Here is a 23,574-nt window from a genome sequence, read left to right as displayed (position 1 = left end):
GGTAGCTCATTCATTGTCTAGTCTGAAAGGTGTTTTTGAGCAAAACGATCTACTTCAGTTCAGAAGTATATTTGGATCTCTGTTCCGAATATTTAAGAGTTGTGGGGAATTTTACATGTGTGCATTGTTTAAGCTTGGTAAAAGTTGCATGCATTTTGAGAACCCATACCCTCTGAAAAGCTATTATGGCGAATAGTGCAATTTGCTGTTTCACACACAAACAACATTGCAAGCCTAATGAAACTTTTAACAAAAGTATAGTGTTAACCCACTTGAAGAGTCACCGTGGTATAAAGCCCATGAAATTCATTGGGGCCAAGCTTATCATTATGAAGAAAAGAGAGGGAATATTTCATATTAGGGATGAATGTGTTCAAAAGTGTTTTGGTGGAAATGTTTCAAACTTCATGGAGATGTGAGCACAGAACTTCTCTGCTGTTTATTAAAGCAGCCATGGCTGTCCAAGGAATCTGAAGGATCATGAGGGAAATTTTTCTAACAATTTCACAGATAGCCTTATTACACACTTGCTTGTTCCCTGAAACAAGGGGGGGGGGATCTAAAGCCTAAAATCTAAATATGAGATTTTTTTTTCTGCATGGCCTCTCACCACTCAGCAATCCCAAACAGCTGCTTGGTCCACAGCTGTAGAAGAAGAAGCAGTGGTAAAGACGCTTAGATGAATAACGACTGAAGAGCAGACTGAACACAACTGAGTGAACACACACTGCAGCATGCTGGCTGGGGAATTCTGGGAATTGGTCCTGACATGTTAAAGTTGCTAAGGTTCAGAAACATTGATGTAGAGGAATGATTGGTGATGGTAGCTCAGTCCTTAGTTGAAATATATCTCCATAAGCCCAGGGAAAAAAAGCTGAAGCTGAAATGATAAAGCTGAAATGGAGGTTTGGAAGGGGGCTGTATATTTATTTTGTTTGCTTTCTGGATCGTTGATTGTACCTATCAGGGCAAGTGATTTTGTGAAAAGCTTCATAACATGTCCAAACAATTAAAATGTTTGTGTGTGTGTGTGTGTGTGTGTGTATAAAATAGAGCTGGAAGGGACCTTAGAGGTTTTCTAGTCCAGCCCCCTGCTTAAGCAGGAGAACCACTTGATCTCAGACAGGTGATTGTCTAGTCTTTTCTTAAAGACCTCCAGTGATGGAGTGCCTACGATTTCTGGGGGCAAGCTGTTCCACTGGTTGATTGTCCTCACTGTCAAGAAGTTTCTCCTTAAATACAGGTTGCTTCTCTGTGTCCAGTACAGGTAGTCCTCAACATACAGCAGTTCATTTAGCAACTGTTTGAAGTCACAGTGACACTGAAAAAAAGTGACTTATGAATGCTTTTCACACTTGCAACTGTTGCACCATCCCCACAGTCACGTGATCAAAATTCAAACACTTCAACTGACAATTGCAGTGTCCCGGGGTTATGTGATCATCTTTTGTAACTTTCTGACAAGCAAAGTCAATGGGGAAGGTAGATTCAACTAACAACCATTTTACTAAATAACTGCGAGGATTGACCTGGCAATTGTGGCAAGAGAGGTCATAAAGTAGGGCAAAATTCACTTAATAACTTTGTCACTGTAAATCAAGGACTACCTATAATCCAAAAATATTATAGAACCCCCACTTTAGACTATGCAAGATTTAGATATTAAATACATTTCTACAGATCCAGGCATACTTTGCATGAAGAGGTCTGGCTGCTACTTTGAAGGACTACTTTGAATATAGGAATCTGTGTATCCACCGACCCTTTCTTAGCAAAGAAAAGTAGGCCATGCAGAACAATTCTTTGGCATGATTCCTTCCACTATCTGTTGGTCATAGATAGTGGAAAAAATTGAAATTAAAAATGTTGCAATATGGTCAAACCCACTAGAGGGCTCTGCAAGATTAAAAACTAGACAACTGACTTCCTATCGAAGAATCAAAGTCACAATGTCGCAATTTGCTAATAAGCATAATAATAGGATGTTTGCCTTTTCCTAGGTCAGGTTTGAAAAATTCCAGTCTTTTTCTTGTGCTTGGCTCCTTTTATGTCTTGTTGTTTTATTCCCAAGGTACATTTATGTATATTCTTTCTCCTTTAAAAATATAAAATGAAAAGGCTAGTTGTGGTGGAAAGCTTTATTGAATTGCTGTAGGTAATAAAATGAAAAAAAAATCTGTAAGAAAAATTATTTTGTTTAAACAATGAATACTTGATTTGGGAACGTCTGTTGCTGAAAAATAAAGAAGGGAGGGAAAAAAAAGAATCTATAATGTATCTGTTTTAAATACTATAGGGGACATAGTACACCCATGATAGATTTTGACAAAGTCTTCTATTTACATGCATAGGTAAACTTTCTACTGGGAGCAATTCAGTGTCTTTTATAATGTAAAATATAGCCTCTGGTATAGTTTCTCAGAACACATACTTTACATTTTGTTAGTGTAGGAATAGATTTATATATTCAAAGGAGATGGAAAAAAATTACAGATTAGATGATTAATATGTAGGTTTCAAGGGTCAGGCTTCATAATGATTAGGAAAGAATAATATTCCTTTTAGATATGTGGAGCGAACTTAAATTCTCATAGCTCAAACAGTGAATGTCAGTTTAACTCTAGCCTTTCTTTATCTGTGATCCATATATCTGAATCTTATTTTTTCCACCCTACCCAGTAGGTTAGTCCTACTTACTCCAAAATTATTTCAGGGCTGCTGCAGAACATGCAACTTTTATTTAACTGACATTTTACTCAACTTTCAAAATATAATGTGAAATATAATATAACGCAACATGGAATATAATATTGAGAACGAGTTTGGGGTAGTGGTTAAGCTGCTGGCCTAGAAACCAGGAGACTGTGAGTTCTAGTCCTGCCTCAGGCATGAAAACTGGCTGGGCGACTTTGGGCTACTCATTGCTACTCATTGTCTCAGGGGCTGCCACAAAGAAGAGGGAGTCAAGCTATTTTCCAAAGCACCTGAAGGCAGGACAAGAAGCAATGAGTGGAAACTAATCAAGGAGAGAAGCAACCTAGAACTATGGAGAAACTTCCTGACAGTGAGAACAATCAGTGGAACAACCTGCCTCTAGAAGCAGTAAATGCTCCAACACTGGAAGTTTTTAAGAAGAGACTGGACAGCCATTTGTCCGAAATGGTGTAGGGTTTCCTGCCTGAGCAGGGGGTTGGACTAAATGACCTCCAAGGTCCCTTCCAACTTTACTATTATTATTATTAACTAAATCTCTACACAGGATTGATGTTGTGGGGAAAACAGGAAGAAAAAGGAGTATAGATATTTTCACTGTCTTGCATTATTATAATAAAGGTGGGATAAAAATCTAATAAATAAATAATTTCAAGATTTTATTACCTAATTACCAAGAGCCTTGGTGGTGCAGTGGTTAAAGGGCAGTATTGAAGGCAAATTCTACCCACAGCCTGGAGTTTGATCCTGATAGGGCTCAATATTGACTCAGTTTTCCATCCTTCTGAGGTTAGTAACATGAGGCAGATTGTTGGGGACAATATGCAAATAATGCTTCTACATTATAAACCACCCAGACAGTGCTGTAAAGCACTATGGGGTGGTATGTAAACCTAAATGCTATTGCTATTGCTAATTGGAGATACTGTATATGGAAGACAATTACCTGCTAAACTGGGAAATTTTCATGTTTGGGTTGTGAGCTATTTTAAGAGAAAGATACAGGCTTACATTGATGATTTTACTAAGCAAAAGTATGGTGGCTGGTATTTTCTCAAGTAATCCACAGGTACTCAGCCCTCAGAATATACTGGAAAGTGATAGACTCATGCTAAGTATTGTTCTTCAAGCTGACTGTTGAAGTACCAAGTGAATATATACAGAATTCTCTCTTTTTTTGGAGTTGCTTCATGAGGAGGTTCCTCTCTGAATGGTTTACAAATACAATAGGCTGCTACAAACTAAATCAATATTTGTGTGTATAACTTTTGCATTTCAGAGTAAAATGTAGGTGGTCCCAGGTTCAATGTCTCCATGACACAAGGTAGGATTGGAAAAGGTCCAACTCAATATCAAGGAAAGCCATTTTTAATTGGTATTGGACATGATGCATCATTGGTCTGACTCAGTATAAGGCAGATTATGAGTTGGAAATTTATTTTATGTTTTGGTGCCTTCAAGTCAGTGATGTACCCTGGTGACTGCCTGGACACATTGCTACAGTTTTATTGGCAAGATTTCAGAAGTGGTTTGCCATTATTTCCTTTCTAGGGTGGGAAGCGAGTGATCAGCCCAAGGTCACCTAGCTGACTTTGTGTCTTAATAGTCTAACTCAATATAGGGCAGTTCTGTGTAGCACTGCTTAAAGTACCATGGTTTCTGAAGCAGTTCAAAAGCAATTTCTTGTTATTTGTGGGCTGTAGGATGAAATGTAAGAATGGCATGTCACAGAACAGTTTAGCCATTATTTACAGAACTCAAATTGCAGGTTGGTGAACCTCTGAAAATCACCTCCATTTCTGTGTTGTCCCATTCAACTAATACATTTCTCTCTCTACATTGCCTAACAGGCTAGGTGGGCAATATGGACAACTCTCTCGGAACAAGGAGTAATTTTATAGGATTTTGAGTTTGATTTCAGTTAAATACATTCTCATGAAACCTCTCTTCAAAGAAATGTAATGCAGCTATCTTTTTCTGACTGCAGTTGAACAGCTTTGTTTCACTCACACACGCAAAAGACAGTTGGAGGGCAATGCCTGTTGAAAGTAGGAGATTAGATATATCGGAGTGTGTTCTGCTAGGTAATCTGTTCTCATCAGACTGGAAATGATATCTGTCAGAACAGAATGGAACAAGCATTGGGTATCCATTAACTTTCTAGGATAGCAATTTTTAACGGTATACTCTAAAATAAATAAAAATAAATGTCCAAGGAGCTCAAAACATTGATATTTGCATTACATGGTGTTAGAAGTAAAGTCTTCATCCTGGTTCATCCAAGCCAGGAATAAATAAGCAAACATGGCGACTGCTTTGGGAAGAAGGTTACAGTTTATTGCAGAAAGATGGTTCTTCAGGAAAGTGCAGAGGAGAGAAGGGCTGAGCACATGGCGTAGTAGGTTTTTTATACCCCCTCTAGCCTTTTGTTTGGAATAGTTTCCTGTTCCTGTGGCATGAACCTTGAGGCTGTTTCTGAGTGTTTGTCTAGGCCTTGATATCTGTGGTTTAATTCTATTATCATATCCTGCTTCCCAGGTGATGGGGCTGACTCCTAGAGTTTGGGTGGGGTACGCAGATCTTCTCTTTTGTCTTCTTGATTGCTCTGGCTCCAACTTTCTGATGGTTTTACATCTGCATTTGTATGGGGCTAAAGTCTTGCTTGGGGCAGAGAGGTAGATTTGGGGCCAGGTTTGGTTTTAAAAAGTCCTTTTGAGGAAAAAAATATTTTTCTGCCCTTTTTAATATTTCTTTCTCTGGGCTAACTTCCCTCAATGGTATGGAGTTTCTCTTCTTATTTCTACATAAGATTCAAAAGCCTGTTTAGTTCTTCAAAAATACCAGGAAAAATGCTCTTTCCTTCTCTGTGAGAAACACACAGACCAGGGATCTTCAAACCTGGCCCTTTTATGATTTGTGGACTTCAATTCCCAGAATTCCTCAGCCAGGCATACAGTTGAAGTCCGGAAGTCATAAAAGGGCCAAGTTTGAAGACCCCTGACTTAGCCACACCCAGAAATGTTGTTAGTGCCATAGAACACATGGTCTATGGAAAGAGGAAAGGTGCTTGCCCCAAAGACGTTGCACTGTAATGTTATAGTCAATTCCCAAATAGATATACAGGCAAAGAGGGATGCTTTATTTTATTTTTTTTGACAATATTTTATTAAGTTTTATAAAGGTAAGGGAAAGGGAGGGTCAATATAGGTAGTGGGATTCAGGGTAGGGTTCAGGGAAAGAGTTGGGGTGGGGGTAGGTACAACAATGGGGTTGCCCCCAAAGACATTTCAAGCTTGAGCAAACAAACTATCATCCGGATACATTTGTTCATTGGGAGTGGTTAATATAATAATAAGTAGTTATAATTTATTTATTTATTTATTTTATTTCTGAGCCGAGGTGGCGCAGCAGTTAGAGTGCAGTACTGCAGGCCACTTTAGCTGACTGTGTTCAGCAGGTCAGCGGTTCAAATCTCACCGGCTCAAGGTTGACTCAGCCTTCCATCCTTCTGAGGTAGGTAAAATAAGGACCCAGATTGTTGGGGGCAATGTAAATATATACATACATTGCTTACTGGTGTACACCGCTTAGAGAGTGCTTGCACTTAAAGCGGTATATAAGTCTCATAAATAAATAAATAAATATACCGCTTTAAGTGCAAGCACTCTCTAAGCGGTGTACACCAGTAAGCAATGTATATATATATTTACATTGCCCCCAACAATCTGGGTCCTCATTTTACCTACCCCGGAAGGATGGAAGGCTGAGTCAACCTTGAGCCAGTGAGATTTGAACCGCTGACCTGCTGAACACAGTCAGCTAAAGTGGCCTGCAGTACTGCACTCTAACTGCTGCGCCACCTCAAGAAAAATAACTTTATTTTTTTTCTGTGCTGTTTGGAGAGTTTTTACAGAGATGTTATGGATACGCACACTTTCCTAATTTTTCAGACATCTTGCCTTGGCACTAAAAGTGCACAATCTGCCTTAGCAAGTATTTCTTCTAGCGTAGTCACAATCAATAATCAAGGCTATGACAGTGTAGGTCATGCTGTCATAATAAAGATAAAATGCAATATGTGTTATAAAAAAATGGATTCACTTCCTTTAGCCAAAGAAGGAATGGAATAAATGCTTTCTGTCTGCCACGGATACATTGTAAAGAATATTTTGCTCTTAATAAAATGCCAGCTGAATCTTAAATTTCCTCCTTACAAAGTTTAGCCACAAGGATGCTTCCTCGATTGAACTCTCACTTCCTGGCAAACTTTCACAGCTGACATCACTCTTTTAATTTGCATGGGCCTCTTCAGAATCAAAACAGGAAACCCAAGCGGTAGTGGAGATTGCTTTTACTTTTCTTGCCAGAGTTGTTGATGACTTCTTTTTTAATTTGAACCATAGATGGAAGAACGCTTCTGTTAAAAAAGGTTATGACTGGTGGATGCTGGGCAGAGGGCAAAAATGCTTTTTTACATCTTTGGAGCTGAAAGAGAAGGAAAAAAATGTTGCCAGGAAGGTCCTTCGGGAGAGACTTGCTACAGCAAAGTGTCTTGAGGCCCAGGCAGGCTTTGATCCTCACAACATGAACAGCCTAGTAATAGATTGAAGCTTAAGAATAATTCTATTTTGCTAATGGCAAGAAACGTTTCTTCTACTGGAATGGATGATTATTTGTTTGCACCAAACAAGAAGAACAAAGTCTAGGCTGAAAATATGCCCCTTAGCTGCTTCACATTCTTGACCAAAATAATGTTTCTATAATGGTCCAGGGGACAACAAACTTATTCAGGTTACTCTTTTTAAAAATCTTTTGAAGCACTTATTAAGGTTTTCATTTTGTTTTGCTGTTTTCTTTTTAAGGGAACTGGAGATGACTAGTATTAATGCTTCTAAAACAATGGTTTCTAACCTGTGGATGCTTGAGGCCCACAAAAATGGGGTGGCATGGGCAGCAAAATAGAACCAAACAAAAACATACAAATGATGGAATGCTCTCATTTGTTCATGTAAGTTACCCGTTTAAACAAAAGTCGCCATTGGTGCACTAACTGATATGGTGGAGCAGGGATATCAGTTAAACATCTGCATTGGCAATGACATCATCATCCTGGTGGCACAGTGGTTAAAATGCAGTATTGCAGGTTAACTCTGCCCTCTGCCAGGAGTTCGATCCAGACCAGCTCAAAGTTGACTCAGCTTTCCATCCTTCTGAGGTTGATAAAATGAGAACCCAGATTGTTGGGAGCAATATGCTGATTCTGTAAACCGCTTAGGGCTGTAAAAGCACTATGAAGTGATATATAAATCTAAGTGCTATTATACATAATGAGCAATGCATCATGAATTCCACACCATTCAGAATATCTCTTCTCTGCTTTGGTAGCTTTTTCCACCCATGATTACTTGTTTGACCCTATGGACACAACTAAAGTTCAATAATGAAACCTAATATTAATGTTGACTCAGTTAATATAAAATGCAGGGTTATTTTTTCCTTGATTATATTATGGAAACTATTATCCAATTAGATGTTCTGAGTAACCTTCAGCTTCTTTGATCTCATTGATTAATTTCCAATTGATCTCATTGGAATATATTTTTGAGGGATTATTTATAGGTATGTCAACCTTCTGACTGAGTGTTCAAATACATTCCAAATAATAAAAGCAGTTTGACCTTGGAATCAATTATCCATTTGCTGGATGTGCTCAGACAGAGGCTTGATGGTCATCCATCAAGGATTCTTTAACTTGAATTTGTTTATTGGACTTAGTGACTCTGTCCAAGTCTAGAATTCTATAGTATCTACTTATTCCTGACTGAATATTGCAAACCTTTGTGTGTATTTTGGCCATGACTGTGACTACTGATTTTTGATGTGAATAAGCAGTACACTGTAGTAGTGCATTGCTTGCTATATAGTGGGTATACTGCACCTACATCCCAAAGTGATGAGAAAGTAAAAACATGGAATGTTGAAAAAAATGATAAAAAGATAATTTTGTAAATTGTAAGGCTGTATCCAATTTTAAAGAAGCTGCTTTTATTGATACTGTTGTTGTTATTTACCACCCTAAATCATTGAACTGAAATTTACGGCATTGAGAAATGAAGACATGTCAAGCTTGACTTGATAAATCAAGTAAGATATGACAGTCTGCAGAGAGAAAAGAAAAGGAAAGAAAAACATTTTTGGCAAGGACAGGAATTCAGGGTGTTGCTTAATAAGCAGACTGAGAATGAGAAATCAGATTTAAATTACTAGGAGATGATATCAGATGTAGATAAATAAGTTTCCTCTAGTGATTATATCTCTTCTTGACTGAAATATTTAAGACAATTGATGCTCTTAAATATTCTTGGAAGTGCTTGTTACATCTGGGGAATATTCTGAACCTAGGTTGCGATGCCTCTTGGCTCAGCGGAGTGAGTCAAAGTATTGTCAGCTGTATTCCCCAATAGACAGCAATATTAATGGATGTTCTACCAGAGCAACTGATACTTCAAGATGAGATGTCATTTACTGTAGCAAGGTTAGGATTTCAGAGAGATAGCACTAATAAATGGAAGATGAAGAAGCTGCACGTTTGCAGGTAGAGCTAATGGTGACCAGTGTCAGAAGGGTTTGGCAGTGTTGACATTTCCTGTATCCTTAAATGTCATCCAAAGAATTCCCAAATTATTATTATTTTTTTTAAAATGTTAGAATATTGCAAAAGTTCCAAAATCTCATGAGAAGGTTGAAACTCACAAGCTGTCAGTGTTCTTGCACGAGTTCTCATGGGGGAAGCAAAATCTGGTGAACTTGCATAATTTTGCAAAATTTGAGACAATTTTTATTTTGGGGTGATTGATAACTTTTGCAATCCTCGAGGAGGGCTCATCTTCAGACACAGCTTTGCCTCAGCTAGTGAGAACTTGGCTCAAGTTGCCTGGCAGAAGGTGCAAATTTGGCAGAAGGTACTATTTCAGATGGCATGGCTAAGTGAGAAACTATTGTATTTCATTGTTTTGAATTGTGCATGTATTGTTCATGTTGCTTTAAGTAATTGATCGTTTTTTGTAAACATGAATTGGAGACCAGCAGAGGTTTTTTGTTTTTTTTAATTTCACTTCTTCTTCCTACCTATTTCCCATGGCTGAGTAGATATTTTTGCCATGTTTTTCTCAGCCTTGGGAATAAGGAATTGTTGGTTGTTGACATAACTGATATTTCTAACCTAGCCCTATGTAACCACTGCAGTTTAGGGACTCCGTAGTTAAAGTGTTTATTTTCTGAATTAATACAAAACACAATTCTAATTATGGTAACTTTAATGATTTTGTAACCGTGTCTCTTATTTTTCATGTTCTTTTATAACAGCCGTGTGAAGGAATATGTGTGTATGTGTGCCTTTATTGCATTTTTATGAGGGAAAGTTAAGTGATGTATCAGGTACCTTTTGTTCAGAAGGTACCAAATTAAAATTTACCATTTCCAGATGAGGGTAGAAAATGTCCTTCAAAAGCCTTGGAGAACTGCTGCCATCCAGGACAGACTGTGCTGAACGTGAAGGACTAATAGTTTCACTTGGGAAGATCATATGGTTTGAAAGCAAAAAGAAAAAACAGCAAAACATTAAGTCTATGGAGAGTCTCAGTCAGCCAGGTTATGGTTATCCCAAGGCTGTTTTTTTGAAAGGCAACTGGACTTTCTTCGTATTTTTCCTTGAAGATGTTTCACGTCTCATCCAAGAAGCTTCTTCAGAACTGAAGAAACTTCTTGGATAAGAAGTGAAATGTCTTCAAGGAAAAATACTCAAAGAAAGTCCATTTGCCTTTTGAAAAAGCACCTTTGGGACAGCAAAACATTGCATGTATGAGATGTAAGATAAGCCACGTCAGATTAACTATTTATATAATGTAATTTAATAATGTCTGCTAATAGTGTTTGGTGACAGGCATAACTGGCCTACAAATATGCATAAGCACAAAGAAAACAGCATTCAATACAGTATAACAACACAGGGTCAAAATACTTTTACAATGTATAATATACACAATAAAATATACTATGTTCCCCTCAGAGCATGCTTTGAACACACAGACACTCTTCTCTAATGCACTGCTGCTGTTGCTAAAACTCTTATGATACAAAAATATTATTTTTCCATGTTGCTGACTAAGTTTTGGTTAATAGCAGGGCCAGATAAATGATACAGAATTCCTAAAGTAAAAATGTACAACTTGAAAAAAAAAATCAAGTGCCAATTTCCTCTCAAAGCACATAAATATAAATTACCATTAAATAAATCTTTGGTCACATGTTGCATCTGAACTGGCAACTAGCAAGGATCTCTTAGATTCTTCGAATAAAATATCAGACAAACCTGGATAGTTTGTCTGATATTCCCCAAGTTTTCTTCCAAAGTATCTCTTCAGAGTTAGCCAAGAAAGAAAGACCTGAAGAGAACTAGAGCAGTGATGGCGAACCTTTTAGAGACCGAGTGCCCAAACTGCAACCCAAAACCCACTTATTTATCGCCGGATACCAGGTGGGCATGGCCCACTGGGTGGGCATGGCTGTGGTGCTCATGACAGACTGGGTGGGTGTGGCCAAGGTGGGCGTGATCACCTAGATGTTGCTCGTGGAGAGGGACACTTGTGGGGGCTGGGCAGGGTTGCGGGAAATCTGGCAGGTGGGGCAGGGGGCAGGAGGCTTCTTCTGCGGGTGAGGCAAGGCAGGGCAGGGGAGTCATTGTCGCAGGGCAAGGCAAGGCAGGGGCCGGGGTGGCTGCTGCTTGACACCATCGGCCCCTGCACACAGAGGCCAGTGAGCGCATGGGTACTGGGATGCATCCAGCCATGTGGATCTTGGTGAGTTAGCAAGTGGCTGGTTGAAGAGGGACGGTTGCCATCTCCAGGGCATGACACGCATGCCCACAGAGAGGGCTCTGAGTGCCGCCTCTGCCACGCATGCCATAGGTTCGCCACCACTGAACTAGAAGATCCAAATGCTTTCTATATCCTAACTAGAGATAGACTCTAAAGTGTAACCCTGGGATGTTACAGCTTGGGAGGCTGTCACCTGATAGGAGTCCTGCAAGTGATGGGCACAACAATATTCTTGACTGTCATCATCAACCTCTGGATCAGCATAGTTATACCAGAAACCATTAAGGTCCCTGGGGGTGGGATTAATGTTGCTTCTCCTCTTCCTATTTTTTAAAAATTCTATTCTATTCTATTCTATTCTATTCTATTCTATTCTATTCTATTCTACTCTACTCTACTCTACTCTACTCTACTCTACTCTACTCTACTCTACTCTACTCTACTCTACTCTACTCTACATCCACAATATACAATAATCTCAAGGAATCTAAGCATAACTGTTTCCTTTGTTAAAAATCTTAGGATATCTATCTATCTATCTATCTATCTATCTATCTATCTATCTATCTATCTATCTATCTATCTATCTATCCATCCATCCATCCATCCATCCATCCATCCATCTACATCATGTTCATCCATCTATCTACACATATACACCCACATATGCACATAAACACACACATACACGTATATATAAATAAGATGTATTCTGACAACACAATATTTTGCATTTCTAAATTATGTACTACATGATAAAATGATATGTATGACTGAAATAAATGCACATCGCTAAGCCTCTTATCTAAAGATTTTTAGCTGAACTACTGCCCCTCATAATTCTGCTGTCATATCAAATTATATTGTGCAGGGTGCTGAAACAACCAATTTGATAATTCTCTGCATTGTCATAATAATCAGTTAGGTATAAGATAAGAATCCTTTCTCAATATACCAGTATATACAGTTGTAACTTTTCTTAACGTCCTTTGAAATTTGTCCTGAGCAGCAGATGGCAGTAGAACAACGCACAGAAAGAAAATACATCAGGATTTAATTTATAAGTAGCATGCAACATTTAGACCTTTACCACCACCTGATTTTGTAGCACCAGAGCTTCTCTCTACCCAAAATTCAGTTGTGTGCAGTCAGGAGGTAAGACTAGTGCCTTAATTCAGTAATTATTACAAGGATGAGAAAAACAGATATTTCCGTCCTGGTAGCTAAAGACGCAGGTGGCTGAGTCATACCTTGTCTATTACAAATATGCCAGGATGAATTTCATGGGTCATATTCACGGAATGAACAGAGAGTCAAGTCTAGTAAAAATCTTAACTGGGGAAAAAAATCCATCTAGATGTAAATCAAGCTCCTGTAATTAAAAAGTATAGAAATTTTGTTTCCAGAAAAATCAAACAAACAGTAAGATCTCTTTCTGAAAAAAGGGAAAAAAATTAAACATTACAACATTACAACTGCATTGTTCAATTTTTAAAAAAGATTTGCCCTTGAGGCATTTTCTGTTTCTAATATTACTTGCAGATAGTCAAGAAAACATTGGCAAGAAAATATGATGATGCATGGCACATTTGTAATATGTAATATGGGAGATTTTTTTTACGGCCAAACATCAATGTCTTGTACTGATTTTTTCCCCCCTGGCATCAGTGCCCCTATCTCTCTGCTACAGAGTGCTGGCTCTGGAATGGTGACTAACAAAAGTTAGTCATCCATCACAATGAAAAGAAGAAGTTCACACTTTTCAAAGTGCCTGCAAATGCCATACAACAATAAAAGTGAGATTTTTCTAGTAAAGGTCTTCCCAGTTATATTTGAAACTGCTGGATTTAGTAAAGTTCTACAATCCAGATTATATTTGGGAGATAGCATAAGGATATCGATTGAATGTATTTTGTGTGGAAAAAGCAGGATATTAATTTAAAGAATAGCTGCAATAGCATAACTCAGTTCTCTGCATTTTACATGAAGGAGAGATTTCCCAGCTCTGCTTTATAAGTTTGCGTTCAAATGGAGGTAGCAGGCATTACCAGCATGATAGCCGTCATGGCACCATCAGATAGATTCCCATGGGCTCCTCTGATTAAGAAAAACACATTGAAAGTGGCAGAATGAACTAATCATATAGCTGAATCTTGCTAGTATGATATTTTATCACTTTAGGATATTGATTGATTGGGATATTGTGCTTCCACATTATGATTACGTTAGGTAGACATTTTTTATCATCAGGATGAGTTGTGTTTTCTTATGTTTGAATCTATTGTTCTTTCATTACTTGTAAATTATATATATATATATATATATATATATATATATATTAATTAGATAAAATCATTTTCTTTCAAATGGGAAAATGGTGGTAGCCATATGAGTGTCCATGATACGGTTCAAAATTCCAAATATTCCTACCAGTTCCAAGAAGACTGCCTGTACATTCCTCTGCTGACCTCCATTTTCCAAACAAGATGGCAAGATTAGAAGAATCTTGGAACATGGAACATACAGATAGTCCTCATTTAGACCATTCATTCAGTGACTGGAAAAAAAAATCCTTTGTGGCCCTTTCAGCATCTCTCAGTTATCTTCAATATGCATTGTTCTATGCCTGACCTATGCTTACAGTACTCTCTTGAATTTTTTTCTCTCTCTCTAATCTTTTTATTTTGCAAAGGGGAGGGGACAGAAAAAAAGCGAGTATTTTCTGTATGCATTCTCTCCTTTGCCTGTTCATTTCCTACTGTTTTTGAAGTGTAGAAGAGGAAACAGGTTCATGTGTTAATATTCCTTTTCTCCAATTTCTGCTGTATGGGTGAGGGGTAGGAAAGGAGAGATTTTCTATAGAAATTGATTGCTTTTGTTTTTCTCTCCCTTGCCCCCAGAACAGAGAGACTGGAGAGAAAGGGACTTTAAGAGAGTAAGCTTAGCATGCTCAAAAGTTTCAGTCCTGCGCTGTTAGCAGAATCACATTGCTTTTGATGTGTATAAGATAGTAAGCATTCTAAAGAACAAGTAAGCAGTTGAAAGTATGAAATTGAATTGTCTTTTTCCAGCCAGAATGTACATTCAGTCACATGATTTCTCACTTAGTGACCACTTTGCTTAGTGGCAGAGTTGCTGGACCCATTTAGGGACATTAAGTGAGGACTTTCTATATGAGGAATCTTGATGGATCAGATCAAATAATCTTTATTATACCCTTACATGCAGAAAACATCAGAAGATGGTACTCTTTTCCTACTGTTGGTCTTAAGGTACATTTTTGTTTATTCTATAAATAGTAGAGATTTAATGAAGCCACCACAGACATTGACAGATAGTTGTCAGTCAGGTTATCTAGGGTTATTTGAAAACTGTCAAACATGGTAGCCATGCTTGGTAGTGCATATTTCATGATGTAACTAGTTTTATTTTGTTATTTAAATGGTTTCATTTAAAAATCTGAAAGTTAAAATGTACTCACAATTAAATATAATAAGTTAAAATAATTAACAGTCAGAAAATTATACATGGAGATGTTTTATAGAAATATATTACAAAAATAAAAATTAGCAAAATAAGCTAAAACTTTAAAACTAGAATCAATAAAAATGTTAAAAATCACAGCAGATTGAATACTTTCTTAAAGTTATGCGTTATATAAAAATCAGTCCAATCCTGAATCTGTATCCATTTAACTTTAATTAGCAACATTCTAAGAGAGAATGAAAATAACTTTTCTCTAGACAGTTTTTGCATCATATGCAAGATTTAAAATACCGATTGGGTAGCCTTCTTACTTTAAATTACCTGATGCACTCTTAATTTTCCCTAAATGAGGAACTGCTCTATCCTTTAATTATTAAATATTGCCTTTTTCTGCATTTTTACAGCTCCATGCTATCCTTTCTCAGGTGATGTAATTAGGTTTATAATAATAATAATGATGATAAAGTTGGAAGGGAACTTGGAGGTCATCTAGTCCAACCCTCTGCTCAGGCAGGAAACCCTATACCATTTCGGACAAATGGCTGTCTAGTCTCTTCTTAAAAACTTCCAGTGTTGGGGCATTCACCACTTCTGGAGGCAGATTGTTCCATTGGTTAATTGTTCTAACTGTCAGGAAGTTTCTCCTTAGTTCTAGGTTGCTTCTCTCTTTGGTTAGTTTCCACCCGTTGCTTCTTGTCCTGCCTTCAGGCGCTTTGGAAAATAGCTTGACTCCCTCTTCTTTGTGGCAGCCCCTGAGATATTGGAACACTGCTATCATGTCCCCCCTCGTCCTTCTCTTCGTTAAATTAGACATACCCAGTTCTAGCAACCGTTCCTTATATGTTTTAGCCTCCAGTCCCCTAATTGTCTTTGTTGCTCTTCTCTGTACTCTTTCTAGAGTCTCAACATCTTTTTTACATCAATTTAATAGAATATTTGGATAAGAACAATCAGATCTCTGCAGGATTGATTTTTTTAGATGCTGAGAAAGCCTTTGATCAGGTAAATTGGCAATTTATGTTAAGATTGGTTGAGGAAATGAATTTTGGAGATAAAATTTTACAGGCTCTTCGAGCAATTTATCAAAGACAAACAGCACAACTTATAGTTAATGGAGGTTTATCTGAGGTATTTCAAATTGAAAAGGGGACTAGACAGGGTTGTCCATTGTCGCCTTTGTTGTTTGTTTTAACTTTGGAAATTTTGTTGATTAAAATTCGTGAATCATCTAAAATAAAAGGAATAGAGATTAATAAGAATAATTATAAATTAAGGGCTTTTGCAGATGATTTGGTTGTTACTTTGTCTCAACCAACTTATTCAGTAATGGAGTTGTTACAATTGATAAATCAATTTGGACAAGTCTCTGGTTTCAAAGTTAATAATAATAAGACTAAAATATTGCCAAAAAATATGACTAATCTGGATAAGGAGACTTTAGTTAGATTGACATGTTTTGAAATTGTTAATAAGGTAAAATACTTGGGGGTATTTTTATCCGCTTCCAATGTAAAACTGTATAGAAATAATTATGAAAGGTTGTGGCTCAAAGTACAAAAGGTCTTAAACGATTGGAAAAAGTTGCAATTATCTTTGTTGGGGAGAATAGCAGCGGTCAAAATGAATGTTTTGCCAAAGTTTCTTTTTCTATTTCAAATGATACCTATTTTGAAGAATGAGGCAAGTTTAGATGAATGGCAGAAAAGTATTAATAAATTTATTTGGGCAGGGAAAAAACCAAGAGTAAAATTTAAAATTATACAAGATGTACGAGAGAGAGGTGGACTCGAGGTACCGAATTTTAAATTGTATTATGATTCTGTGGTTTTAACACTGATTAGTGATTGGATTAATTTAACAAATGTAGATATACTCCTTTTGGAGGGGTGGGATTTATTATATGGATGGCATGCCTATTTAATTTATAATAAGAAGGTGGATAGGGCTTTTAAGTCTCATATTTTAAGAATTTCTTTACTCCGAGTTTGGAAGAAATATTACAGGATAGACACAAGAATTCCATTATGGATCATTCCGGGGCATGCAATAGAAGGAATAAGGAAAGGAGTGAAGATGGACAGTATTTCTTATAAACAATTACTTAATTGGGATGGGAAGAATTGGCAATTAAAACATATAGATGAATTAGTATAAGAAAATATTATTTATTCGTGGTTTCAGTATAGACAATTATTGGAAAGGTGGAAGATAGATTATAAAGTGGGTTTGATCAGAGAGGATGAAAATTTGTTGAAACAAATTAAAGATCAAAGTCGATCTCACATAAAAAGAATTTATGATGTATTAGTGGAATTGGATTCAGAAGCAGAACTAGTGAAAGATTGCATGGTCAAATGGGCTCAAAATTTTGATGAGCCGGTTTTATTAGAAACATGGGAGATAATTTGGGTGAGGAATGTTAAATTCACGCAAGCTCAAAATTTGCAGGAAAATTTTTATAAAATGTTTTATAGATGGCACCTTGATCCACAAAAGATGTCTCGTATGTATTCAAATTTGCAACCTAAATGTTGGAGATGTGGTTGTTTGGATGCAACGTATTATCATATTTGGTGGTCATGTAAAAGTATAAAAGCTTTTTGGATAAAGATATGGTGGAATTTCAAAAAATTTTTAAGAGAAGGATAAAATTCACTCCACAATTGTTTTTGTTAGGTATTATTGTTGATTGTGATGATAAAGAAATTATTTTAATGTTAAATTTAATTACAGCGGCAAGGTTGTTGATAGGACAATATTGGAAGAAGGAATTTTTGCCTACTTTGGAGGAATGGTTTTTAAAAGTTTCTTATTTATCTGAAATGGCAAAAATTTCGGCTTATTTGAAAGATCAATCGCAAGAGAAATATCTCTTGGTGTGGAAAAGATGGATAAATTTTATACAGTATAAGTATGATATTAAAAGATATTATTTAGCTTTTGAATAATTTATGTTTAAAATTTAAAGTTTAAGAGAATAAGTATTTTTTATTGTATATGCATATTGGATTTTATTATTATATATATGTATTGGATTTTTCTTTTTTTTAATGTAACTTCTGTTTAAGGTTTATTTAAGTTTAAATGTTTAAATGTTTTGTATTCTTAGTTCTAGTTAACCCTGTATTCAGCTCTGGGAAGAGGGGGGGGAGGGTTTTTGGGAGGGTAGGGAGGCAGTGGGAGGGGGATTTTATTATAAAATTGTAAAAAATTTTAATAAAAAAACAACAACATCTTTTTTACATCGTGCTGACCAAAACTGGATGCAGTATTCCAAGTGTGGCCTTACCAAGGCATTGTAAAGTGGTATTAATACTTCACATGATCTTGATTCTATCCCTCTGTTAATGCAGCCTAGCACTGTGTTGGCTTTTTTGGCAGGTGCAGCACACTGCTGGCTCATATTTAAATGATTGTCCACTAGGACTCCGAGATCCCTCTCACAGTCACTACTATTAAGCAAGGTACCCCCTATACTATACCTGTACATTTGGTTTTTCTTGCCTAAATGTAGAACCTTACTTTTTTCACCATTGAATTTCATTTTGTTAGATAGCGCCCAGTGTTCAAGTCTGTCCAGATCCTCCTGTATCCTAAGCCTGTCTTCTGGAGTGTTGGCTATTCCTGCCAGCTTGATGTCGTCTGCAAATTTGATGAGTTCCCCATCTTTCCCCTTGTCCAGATCGTTGATGAAGATGTTGAAGAGCACTGGGCCCAGAAGAGAGCCCTGGGGCATCCCGCTACACACTTCCCTCCATGTAGATGCAGTTCCATTGAGGACCATATGCTGAGTACAGCTGGTCAGCCAGCTATGGATCCCTCTGGTGGTGATGCTATCTAACCCACATTTTTCTATCTTCTCCAATAGTAGGTTGTGGTCTACTTTGTCAAATGCCTTACTGAAGTCCAAGTAAATTATATCCACAGCATTCCACTAATTTTGTCACTTGGTCAAAGAATGCAATAAGATTTGTCTGGCATGATCTGTTTTTGACAAACCTGTGTTGGCTTTTAGTAATGACTTTGTTTGCCTGTAGGTGTTCGCTGATTCATTGTTTGATTATCTTTTCCAGATAATCTGTTGGGCTATTTGCATATGACTGATGTGTAATACCTGATTTGCACTTCTCCCTGTCGAAAACAAGTTCTTCATCTCAGACCAAGATCCCTGCTTATTTGAGTTGTGATCACAGATACCTTTACCGGTCTCCTTAATACATACTCCTTATGTACACAGTATTTAGAAATTATATCATAGATTAAGAGTACTTTTATTTTCAATCTTGTCCTGAGGAATTTCTACTGGAAATTGTTCTTTCTTTTAGCAGCCTTGACATTTTCACTGAATTATCTGACATGACTCCAGAATCCTGCTCAGTTACTATCAGTTATAACCTCTCAATGAACTTTTTTTTTATGCCAATGTGCGTCATTTTGTGTTTGCTTGCATTAAGGTGTATTTGCAATTTGAAATCTCACTATTCTACTTTGGAAACAGAAGAGTTCTGCATAATCCTTTTTTGAATGTGCCACAATTTGGTGTCATTAGTAGACTTTGTCATCTAATACAGGGGTGTGAAACTCAATTTCATTGAGGGCTGCATCAGCATTGTGGTTGCCCTTGGGGAGGCCGGGTGGGTTCGGCCTACTGGGTGGGTGTGGCCTACTGGGTGGGGATGGCCAGCTCTACATCGTTCGCGTCAAGGGTGCCTGTGGGAGCCTGGGCAGAAGTGGGACAGATCTGAGGGTCTCTGGCAGAAGGGGGTGGGACTGGGGCAAGCACCAAGGTATGGTGCATTTCTTCATTCCTCACAAAGGGTGACACCTCCCCAGCACGCACCCAGGGGTGGGGCCAACGCGTCAGGCTGGTTCCTCGCTGTTTCTGGATGGCCTTGTGGAGCTAAGACTGAATGCATTTCAGCATAGATGGCCACCACATTGGCTCCCAGCCAGCCTGGGCCAGGGCTAAGGCAGCGGGGGCAGTTCCCTCACTGTTTCCAGGATGGCTTCACGGGCCACATGAAACCACTTCACGGGCCGCATCTGGCCCCCGGGCCTTGTGTTTGACATGTCTGTTCTAATGCCTGCAGCTGTGTTCTAAAGTAATCCCACCTATAACATTGAAAGGAACTATATTTTTGTTGGTTTCAGGGACTGTAAAGATAACCTATTTACCATAGCCAAGGACCAATTCTGGGCAATATTAAGGAGAAATTAATTATGAGTCTTGATTGAACTGAGGATACAATATAGATTTCTGTTTCCTTCTGTTTTCATTATGCTAATGCATCTGGCTTTTAATTAGAAAGTTTTGGAACAATGACACATTCAGCATAGTTAAATATTTTGAGAGCTTTATCACCTGAAATTTCAATGGCTAATAATTCAGTTCCATTCTGTGTCTTTTTTAAGATATTGTTAAGATCAGTTGTGTACTATAAAATCTTTGCTTCAATAATAGCAGAAAGACTAAAGAGATTCTTGACTGAATTTATACATTGAGACCAAAATAGATTTTTACCAAAGAGACAAATAAAGAACAATTTAAGAATAATTTTAGACACATTGGAATATTACAAAATGCACCCAGGGAAACAAATGGCTTTGAGTTTTTTAGATGCACAGAAAGCCTTTGACAACGTCAATTGGCAATTTATGATTCAACAACTAATTCATATGAATTTGGGCGAAAATTTTATGAACATAATCCAAACAATTTTTCATAGACAAACAGCTAAAATAATTGTGAATGGAGATTTCACGGAGAGCTTCAATATTAAAAAAGGTACAAGACAAGGATGTCCATTATCCCCACTATTATCTTAACGTTGGAAGTGTTGAACAGGAATGTTAGACAGGATCCAGAAATCAAAGGAATGGAGATAAAAGGTGAAAAGTACAAAGTACAAGCATTTGCAGATGACCTGGTATTATTAGCACAGATTGAAGAATTTGGACAAGTAGCAGGACTGAAAATTAATAGAGAAAAGATTAAAGTTATAGTTAAAAATCTTACAGATAAACAAAAAACAACAACTATTAGTAAAAACATACCTGCAAGTAGTTAAGAAAGTTAAATACTTGGGGATATATCTAACAACAAGATGTGTAATAATAAAAAAAGACAATTATGTAAAAATAATTAAAACAAATAAAACTAGATTTGGAAAAATGGAAAAATCTACAACTACCAATCCTGGGAAGAATAGCGATAAAAATTGACATTTTTTTTCCGATGAATTAAATACATCAATATTGAAATTTATCTGGCAAGGGAAAAAAGCTAGAATCAGACTGAAAATGTTACAAGAAGCAAAAGAAAAAGGAGGCTTTGGCCTACTAGACTGGGTCTTGTACTATCAAGCAGCCGCACTAACATGGTTAAAAGAATGGATAACTCTTAGAAATAAAAGACTATTATACCTAGAAGGGCATAACCTACAACTTGGATGGCATGCTTTCCTATGGTATGGGAAGAACAAAATTCACAAATACTTTCAAAACTACTATGTAAGAAATGCACTGCATTTCAAGATCAAAATCAAGAACTTACATGAAAATACCTGGATGGATCTTGACAATGGAGGCATTTGTACACCGAAACTTAATCAATCATGATAAACGTGACTTATAAAGATATTTTAAATACTGATGGGAAACTACAAACTAAACAAGAATTGGAAGAACAGGGCATTGAGCTATCATGGTGGCCACACCTGCAAATACAAATGAGATATGAGACGCAAAAATATATGGTTTTTACAAAGATCAGACAACGTTAGACCAGATACTATTGTCATCAGATAAAACCTATGGGAAAGAAATTACAAAATAATGAGGACAGCTACTTACAAAGAAAATTTATATAAAATGTTCTATAGATGGCACTTACCACCTGCAAGATTAGCAAAAAGATTAAAAATGTGTCTAGCAATTGTTGGAAATGCAGACAAAATCCAGGCACATATTATCATCTTTGGTAGACATGTCCTAAGCAAAGAACTATTGGTCAAAAATATATACCGTATATTCCGGCGTATAAGACGACTTTCTAAACACTTAAAATCTTCGCAAAAGTGGGGGGTCGTCTTATACGCCGGAAAAATATTACTCAGCAAGTTTTCTCTTCCCCCCCCCCTCTCTCTCACTCAAAAAGAGTCCTAGGGTTATTATTAAAACCAGCCGATCAACTAAAGATATCTCTGAGAGTACGATAGGCATTATCTGGCTGTTGTGACGGTAAGATTTCCTGGAGGTTTAATCCCCATTCTATAATGCTACATTGCAAACCGTCTCCTCTCTTCTTCCCTCCCTTTTGCATCCCAATTCCTTGCCCACCCCTCCAGAACTGCGGATTGGTAGTGGCCATCCCCTGATTAATTCATTCAAAGGAAGTAGAAAGGGATGGCCCATGTAATGGGGAAGGGGGGAAAAGAATTGTAGGGTGGTTTTTTTATATAATGAAAACAAACCTAAGCATCTGCGTCCATTCGAGGCACTTTTCAGTGCTTCTTCATGCAAGCTTTTCAGCGTTTACCTCTCACTGCCGGTGAGAGTAGCTTGGGGGAGGCGGAGCTTATGGGTCTGGAAGGGGAGGGGTGTCAGCTAAATTCCTCTCGGAGTTAAGAAGCAGGAATGGAGTGGGGACAGAAAACAGCTACACAATCCTTTTGCCCGAGCTTATGCAAGCAGTTTCTCCCCCCCCCCTGCCTAAATAAACTTGCATGGTGCATTTGTGGTGTTATTTATGACAGATCCTGGCTGGTCAATCTGGCTCCCATCTATAAGTACTGTAGTGCACTGAGTTTTAATAACAAATTAAAAGGAAAGCATTTACTCCCCCCCCCATTACCTGAAAAGGGGGCAACTTATCACATTTATGGAAATGCAAGTTTTCGAAGGGCGAATGCCTTTCTTACTTAGCTTATTAACTGCTTCCTTTCCTTCTTCCCTAAACATTCTGGCTGTCTCCAATTTCATTCTTGGTAGTGTTGCTTTAAAAAACTGCTGAGAAGTCCTTTTGCAGGCAGGGCAATTTTCATCAAGGTGTGTGTGCGATTGACAAGGCAGAGCCTTTGAAAAACAGGCAGGCTTTCTGCTCACTCAGCTTGGAGAGGCTGTGGAGTATTCGCAGGGTGGAAGACTGAGAGGAGGAGATCCCTGTGTGCAGCCTGTTTGCTCCAAGCCAAAGCTTGCTACTGGGGGGAGGGCAATGGAAGGGACCCAGGGAGTCACACGCATGCCTACATGTGCACGCACACACCCTGAGCTACTCATTTGGACTTACAGGTGGCCAATGAGAACTCAGAAACTGTGCTCCCTTTCCCCCTCCCTCATGGAATTAGCTTGTCCATTTTTTCCCTAGGGCCTATACAGGAGTAGGCAACCTTGGCTCTTTTATGACTCATGGACTTCAACTCCCAGAATTCCTGAGCCAGCATAGCTGGCTCAGGAATTCTGGAAGTTGAAGTCCATGAGTCATAAAAGAGCCAAGGTTGCC

At 37.7% G+C, this 23,574-nt stretch overlaps 1 protein-coding gene and 1 long non-coding RNA gene across 8 annotated transcripts in view; one reads left to right on the top strand and one right to left on the bottom strand.

Moving 5' to 3' along the window:
• Positions 1–23,574, top strand: part of TAFA4 (TAFA chemokine like family member 4) — a 178,308-nt gene that overhangs the window by 74,845 nt on the left and 79,889 nt on the right. The window lies entirely within an intron of this gene.
• Positions 6,545–22,602, bottom strand: LOC120301444. Its single transcript, XR_005554899.1, has 3 exons — positions 22,547–22,602; positions 10,187–10,283; positions 6,545–7,197 (listed from the first exon to the last, which is right to left on the bottom strand). It is a non-coding gene; the product is annotated as an uncharacterized LOC120301444 (long non-coding RNA).

Source organism: Crotalus tigris, unplaced genomic scaffold (assembly GCF_016545835.1).
Source record: "Crotalus tigris isolate CLP2741 ecotype Arizona unplaced genomic scaffold, ASM1654583v1 scf7180000024383.4638030, whole genome shotgun sequence".
In the NCBI taxonomy this organism is placed as follows: Eukaryota; Metazoa; Chordata; class Lepidosauria; order Squamata; family Viperidae; genus Crotalus; species Crotalus tigris.
Note: the sequence above shows the minus strand (reverse complement) of the source record. Positions and strands in the feature narration are given on the sequence as shown.